Consider the following 8708-nt stretch of genomic DNA (forward strand, 5'->3'; position numbering starts at 1 on the left):
TGGCTATGATCCTTTTAAGCATACTAAAGCCCATAAGAGACCATCTATTAGTGTTAATGTCATTTATGCTTCTCTCTCAATGAAATATGCAGTATGTCGACCATGACTCTTCTAGTTTCTTTGCTTTGGGTGTTTTTCCCACTGATGATTCCTTAGCTAAATTCCTAGGAGCTTATGACAACCTTCCTCATTATCACCATAATCACAGTTTTCCCTAATGTCTAAATGTGGAAGCTTACTTTGGTAAAGAAAGAAATAATGATGAGATAGTTAAAGAATTTTCTTAGTTAAAAGATTCAGAACCTCAACAAAGAAATCTCATAATAAGTGACATTACCGATATCAAGATGGATCCTTGTGTTGAAGATAAAATCATCAAGATAGGGAAATGTCTTGATGAAGAAGAACAAAAACAAGAATCTGATTTATTACATGAACTCCCTGATATCTTTTCTTGGGTATGCTCTGAAATTCCTTGCATAGATCCTAATATTATCACTGAAAACATTGTCCTAATTCCCGATGCTAAACCTATGAAGCAAAAGATTCGAAATATTCACCCTAAAGTGGAATTACTTGTCAAGGCTGAAATTGAAAAGCTATTGGATGTTGGATTCATTTGTCCTATCTCTTATTCCTCATGGATTTGAAACATTGTGGTTTCGGCTAAGTCTGATATTAATATTAGGATGTGTATGGATTTTAGTGATCTTAACAAAGCCTCTTTAAAGGATTATTTTCCTCTCCTGAATATCGATATGATAGTGGATTCTGCAAAGGGTTGTGCTTTATTATCCTTCATCAATGGTTTCTCTGGATATAATAAAATCTTTATCAATCCTCAAGATCAATATAAAAATGCTTTCACCATCCCTTGGGGTGTGTTTTGTTGGGTTATGATTCCTTTTGGATTGAAAAACATAGGCATAACCTATCAGCGTGCTATGACTCTTATCTTCCATGATTAAATGCATAAGAATTTAGAAGATTACATGGATGACATCTTAGCTAAATTTGTTCTTTGCACAGATCATGTTAATATCCTTCATAAGATCTTTGAGAGAATTCGTAAGTATAATATGCGCTTGAATCCCCAAAAATGTGTTTTTGGTGTGGATAGTGGAAAACTATTAGGGTTCATAGTTTCACATCATGGAATTGAGGTGGATACGAATAAGATAGATGCAATTGTTAACATACCACCTCCTAAAAATGTCTCCCAACTAAAATGTTTGCAAAGAAAGATTCAAGCTAGTCGTAGGTTTGTTTCTCAACTTGCGGATCATACCTTTCCTTTTACTCAATTGCTTAAAAAGAATATTACCTTTCAATGGAATGATGATTATCATTAATCATTTGAAAACTTAAAAACATATTTTTCTAATCCTACTATTCTTCAACATGCTGGCCCTTCCAAGTCTTTCTTTCTATACACAGTTGCTTTTGTTCATGCTCTTGCAACTCTATTGGCACAACGTGATAAGGATGGTAGAGAATGTTTGGTTTATTATATAAGTCACACTCTACTCGATTATGAAGTCCCATACTATGCAATAGAAAGATAATACCTTTCTTTAGTCTTTGCAACCCAAAAGTTAAGGCATTACATTTTGAATGTCGAATTCCATGTTATCATTAAATTTGATCCTCTAAAGCATCTTTTCTCTAAAAATGATCTTTTCGGATGCTTAGCTAAGTGGGTTATGATGTTGACTAAGTTTGACCTTTATTTTTTCCCACAAAAGGCAATAAAGGGTCAAGCATTGATTGACGACTTAGTTGAGGCTCCTTTTCTCTTCTCCCAACCTAACCCAGAGTCTTTTCTCGAGAAATTCATTTTGTTTACTGAGATTGATGAGATTTGGGAATTATATTTTGATGGCTCTAGGTGTCGTATAGGAATAGGGGCATGGGTGGTCTTAATTTCTCCTAAAAAGAAGCTTATCCCTTTATCATATCATCTCAATTTATTATGTACCAACAACATTACTAAATACAAGGCTCTTATAGCTAGAATTAAAGTAGTGTCAACATTAAAAGTAAAACATGTACATATCTATGGAGATTCTCAACTAATCATAAAACAAGTGACATGAGTTTATCAAGCTAAGAAAGACAAATTATCATAATATAGAGATCCAGCTATATCCTTGATATAAAATCTTGATTCTTATACCATTGATCTTGTTCCTTGTAAAGATAATCAACATGCTGATGCGATGGCATGTGTATCCTCTCTTGTGTCTTTAGAGGACTCCTTGGTAGATCTTAAATTCACAATTCATAACCTCACTACCCTAGATATTGCTGATAATTCTAGTTATCTGGTGTATTGTTTCATTATAGATTCTAATGAATGGTACTCACATATCCTGAGATATTTGAGTGCTGGTACCTTTCTCATCTCTACAAATCAGAATACTAGGGATAGGATTCACAAATTGGCCTCTAGATACATTATCCTTTGTAATGTTCTTTATAGGAGGGGTTATAATGGTCTTCTCGTTCGATGTATTAACAAATCTGAAATCCCTATTGCTCTTGAGGAATCACATTCAGGTGCTTGCAAGGCATTTTTTGGGGGTAGATCCTTAGTTCAAAGATTGCTCTGAATGGGATATTACTCGTAGACCATGGAAAAGGATTCCTTTGTGCTTGTTGAAAAATGTCATTAGTTTTTGCAACATTGCAATTTGATCCATGCTCCCACCCAAGAACTTTGATCTCAGGTAGTGTTTTGGACCATCTCTACATGGGGTTTGGATCTCTTTGCCAAAATATCTCCTCCTTCATCTCAAGGACATACTTTCATCATAACTGCAACCGATTACTTTACGAAGTGGGTAGAAGAAGTTCCTCTTCAATTCACTACTACTGAAGTAATTTGTCAATTCATCTTACAAAAAAATATTTCTCAATTTGGAATACCTTCCGCTTTGGTTTCAAATAATAGAACGCCATTTAAAAATAAGGATGTGAAGAAGTTTCTCGAGACATATCATATTCAACATTAATTTTCTACACTGTACTATCCTCAATCAAATGGTCAAGTCGAGTCTTCGAATAGGATAATTGAGAAAATTCTTTGTAAGACTGTGAACAAGTGTGGCAATGATTGACATAGTTAGTTAATCTACACTCTTTGGGGTTACTGTACGAGCATGTGTATTTCTATGGGTTGTAATCCTTATAATCTTTTTTATGGTGTTGATATCATTATGCCTTTAGAATCAAAAATTCCATCTTTAAGATTTTCTCTTAAGGGTATCATAAAACTTAAGATTCTTGATGAATGACTCATAAAAGCTCTTGCGTATATTCAAGGGTATCATAAAACTTTGCAACAAATCTCCAATGATAAAGTTGTTTAATGTTCCTTCTCAGTAGGTGATTTAGTACTTTATCATAATCAACGTAATGTGAATGCCTTACCTGAGGAGAAAGGAAAGTTCAGCCCTAATTGTCTTGGACCATACATCATTGTCGAAGTCTATGGATCAGGTGCTTACAAGATAGTAGATGTGGAAGGTACGCCTATGAAGGAACCTATAAATGTTATGCACCTTTGTAGATACTATGCCTAGTCTCTCTCTTTGTCTCTCTCCCTCTCTCTTTTCTTCTAGTGCCTCTTTCTTTCCTCAAATTGGATAATATGTTAGCATATCTTCATTAAATTATGTGGTATTAAATTATATTGTATTGTTTAGTCTACATTACTTCATTCTTGACAAGCATATCTCTTTACTTTATTATTTGTCTTGGATTCATTTATGTAAATTATAATAGATTTACATTTTTTTATATGTGCTAGCATGTTATATAATTTATTGTGTTTAGTAGGGTTATATCATGTTGTGTTTAATTAAAATTAATTAAATCATGTTTGTCATAAAATTATTAAGCTTAACACATTTTATATCTATATCACCAAGGTAGAATTTAATAAAATACTTAGTTATTTAATTAAATCACACGTGTATCAATTTAATCATGAAGCATTGAAAAATCAATCACATGGAAATTAAATTAGACATACATGTTCATTACCAAATATGTTATTTTTTAACCAGAGTAATGCATACATTGTTTCAAGAATTAAAATAACGTGTTTAAGACAAAGTATAAGCATAAACAAATATATATATCATTGAATGTCACTGTACATGAAAACGAATATCACATCATGATCATCTCCTATCTGTAGGACTAGTAGGTAGAGGATGGTGGCTAGATGTCCCCTACTAATCTAACTGTAGGGGTAGGCCCATGGGTGTGTATCGTGATGTGGAATGCAAGTGACTTCGTGAGGAGCTCCCAAGGTCTCTCTCCATCATGATCCTATGGTACGTGGTTGCCTCTGCCTAGGATAGTGCTAGATCACGATCTTTCCACTACAACCTCTCTAATAAGAAACTCTCCCTCTCTCTCTAGACCTCCATCTCCATCCAAATGGGGGTGAATAGGTCCTTGTTCTACCCTGCACTCCCCTGTGGTCTATGCACCATTTGCGAGGAGATAGGAATGCGTGTAGTCATGATGAGGCCTATTACTGCATTCTGGCAGAGGGAGCACCATTCCTAGACACCAACTGTAGAGAAAGATAATTTTTTATTCAATAACATTCTATATCATTAAATCTAGAAATTTTAAGATACACAAATTAGACAATAATAAAACACCTTACCTAGATCTCCCTCTTGCCAATAGGGGTCATGTAAAGGGACCTCCTAAGATTAGGACTTGTTAGGCTCTCCACACTCCTACTATCTTTGCATAGTGAGCATGGGCTGATGGGGACTAGAATCAGGACCCCTTATAGAGTCCTTCTCTACTAGAGATGTAAGGCTCGATGGATCTAATGATATGGTGGTGTCCCGAGAGTGATAAGGAAATGCATCTGACTCATCCTCCTCAACATCCTCCTCATCCTCCTTGTCCTCCTCCTCTCCATCCTCCTCACCATCACCATCCTAATCTCCCTCTCCTATATCAGAATCATCTCCATCACCACCTACCTCCTTCTGTCCAACATCATCAACCTAAACATATGTGCCCTCCTTGGATGTATCGAGGCCCTCCTCATCGCCTATGTGTCTCGATGGTCCAAGATTATCTCTAGGAAACTCTACTGGAAAGATGGCTCTAGGGTATATCCTACCCCACCATGTGATGTATCATCAGTGTTCATCCACATCATCTCTATAATTCATCGCTATATCTCGATCGGATCCATCTAAATCTATGATATCATTCTCATCACTAGTAGGCATCAGTATGGTTCTCGGCCTAGAAGTCACATGTGAGTGTTAGATATAGATAGGCACATATGTATGGACACATTGTTCGAGCCCAAAATATTGTTGAACTTGATCGATGTAGAATGGGACTACAATGTGGCTATACCTCCCTCCACTAGATGGTTCCTCTGCATGCAAAAAAATTGTCTATGCATCCCCACCCACATGTACATCTTGAGGTAGGGTCTCCATTTGATCACCTTCACTATCAATCTATCAAAACTCACTCTCCAATGCAGCAAATCTCTAAACCACCACTCACGAGTAAGTGGATATGCGAACACCCTAGGCTACTCAAGAACCAAGTCAATAGGAACCCCAATAGGCTTGGTGCACATGATGTGCTAAAAAATTGACACCTGTAGTATTGTGTAGGTCATCATACTGCACCCCTGTCTGAATACATACTCTCCTAGGCCGTGATAAAGATGCACAAGCATGCTCCAACCCCTAGAGTATAATTTATGATGTCTATCCATGGCCCTAACTACATAGGTTAGACCTCCATGCATGTGAGTGTCGTGCCCATTAGAGAAAATAAATAATGAAATTGTAGCGATCATAAGCCACCTCACCAATAGGACCTTGCTAGTAGGATGTAGGAGCCAACTGACCATGATATGACCGCTCATCTCATCGGACATCACTCTCCCTATGTAGTAGACCTAATCCCTCCTGCAGTCGGTAGTGGAGAATTTGGATTGCTATCTAATGGTCTCTCCCCTGATGGGAAGGCATGAAATATGGTATACATCCTCAAGGGTAACCATCATCTCGCCCGCAAGTATAATAAATGTTGAGGTATCTGCATCCCACTTCTCCATCAATGCCATCAACATCGTAGGATGAAACTTGATGGCAGGCATAGTCATTACGTATCACAAACCTATGACATGAAGTAACTCTCTATCCTCTGGTGTGAACCTCAAAATCTAATTCCATAGGCTCTGGAAGGTATGACCAAAAATATTCTTACTGATGTAAGTGAGAATTTTTTAAATGAAAATAATGCATTCATCAGTAATCATTATCTAATCAAATTTTCAATCTATATATTTTTTCACATCAATTGCCTAATCCCGTGAACAACTTGTTTACTCTGAATAGGGACTAGGATGCCCTAATTGGACTAGGGCACCCTTCTGCGACCAGGGAACCCTTCAGGGGCCAAGCTGCCTAGGTGGGACCAGGACGCTCTAGGAGAGCATGGTTCCCAAACAAAGGGCACTAGCATATCTTGAATATGACATCATTTAGTATCAAAATTAGTGCAATAAAGAAAAGTCAGAGATGAGTCAATGAAATTTCAACTCACCTTGTTTAATGGTCAATTGGAGAGTATGGACTAGTGTAAGATCTCCATCCATGCGGGTCTCTCTGGTCAGCATTGAGGCATGATGGCTAATAACTAGGCTCCTCTGTAGCTAATAGTGCAAAAAATTCAAAAAGTGACAAATGAAGGTATCACTTTCATATTTATGAGTTATACACTTTTTTGTTTTATGATTTTAGGTAAAAAACCCTAATTTATACACTTTTCCTTCAATCTATCATATCTTGAGCTAGGAAGCTCTGATTTCTGTGTTGTTGGTGGCGTTGGAATCATGAATTTTCCCTCTTGCTTCGCATTGGCTCCATAAAATGGTTGTGGATGTATAATAGATCCTTTTTGTGAACTTATTTCATCAAAATCTGCAATGTAGAAATAGAGCAAATCAAAACAAAAATTTGGTTCTTGATCAATGCACAAATAGAAAGAAATATGGTCATAAGTCAGAAGATTGTAGAATGAATATTAAGTGTCATGCATGTGGAAAGTTTGGACATTTGGCTAACCAATGCAGATCAAGGAATGACACATGATATGGCAAAGAAATTCAAAAGAACAATGTTACATGTTATGCATGCAACAAAATACGTCATATTGCTAAGTACTAGAGAAGCAAGACTAAACTGGTTAGCAATGACAGAGAAAATGAGAAAGGAAAGAAAAAGGTAGATGAACTAAAACAATATCACACCAAGAGATGGGTTAGAAAGTTTGAAGAACCAACTGGAGATGCAAATACATCGGTAACTACACCAGTAACTCCACTGGCAGAATAGAGAATTCCTGCACAGGGAGGAAATTCAACTGGTAACTGAGGGCGACACCTTAGGGGTTGGAAATTTCATTACCAATCTTGCATATTCCTGAAAAGAGATCTGGAGAGTTGTATTGATCATTGATGGAGGTTTATCTGACATAAAACTATCAAACCAACATCTAGTAGGGCACACTAGTAATCATTTATCATAGTGAAGGATTAGGGTTTACTTACCGATAAAAGGAGAAAAATTGACTCATTTTCACTCATCCAACACTCGAGCAAACTAAAGCGAAGAAAAGGCGAATCATAGGCGATCAAAAGCGAGAAAAGTCATTCTAAAGAGATTTCCACTAGTTTTCTGAGAAGTAATCAAGATCTTTCAACTGACAATTGTTATCCAGGTATTTCTTTAAAATGACATCTGGATCATCCTCTTCTCCTACTTTCATTGTGAATCCCACTTTAGTTAAGGTTAAGGAAAGGCTTAGACCTTTTTTCAAAGAAGTTTCTCAAGTAGCAATGATGGAAGACTCTATTGGCACATTTTTTAGGGTTCCCGATGACATATTATATGTGGAAGATGTTAGGGATTATATTCACTACACTTTGGAGGAATTAGGCACTGAGGAAATTAAGAGAATGTATCAATCTGTGATACTGGGCAGCTCCAGAACAATCAAGCTGGAATATCAAATCATTGAAGACCGAGGGTTAACTAGAATCCTGTATATACCGGAATTCGAGGATGAAATGATTAGATATGTTCTGAGAAGGGTCCATAATGAATTAATCTAGCTAGAATGACCTCATATGATCACCAAAGAAGAAATTTAGATGGTCATCGGCTTACCCAAAGTCGGGCAAGAACCCGATAAGAAAATCTCCAAAACTGAGGTGGAAAAGCTCACCGACACAACCCATAATGGAAGGTCAATGAGGATTAGAACCATTAAAGAATCAAATGTAAAATTTTCTAGCATGATCATCGGTTACAAGATAACACAATCAAATTGATTAAAATTTGTTGCTAGTTCCTGTATCCATGTTGCATATCAAATGATAAAGAATGATATAAAATAAGATTTGTGTGAATGGTTAAGAAGTGAATTGATGACAAATATAGGAAAAATCAAAGGCGTTAAGAAAGGGACATTCTGCAAGGGTAACCTTATTGTCTATTTGATGCTATATTTCATGAATGAGCTACCAGGATTGGAAAATAAATGATGGGCTCATGACATTCTGGTACGCAGGAAGATTAGAGATGCAATCACCAATCTTGGCAGCAACAAGGATGAGAAGATATGGGGTTCCTTTAAAT

This window comes from Cryptomeria japonica, chromosome 7, assembly GCF_030272615.1.
Source record: "Cryptomeria japonica chromosome 7, Sugi_1.0, whole genome shotgun sequence".
NCBI lineage: Eukaryota > Viridiplantae > Streptophyta > Pinopsida > Cupressales > Cupressaceae > Cryptomeria > Cryptomeria japonica.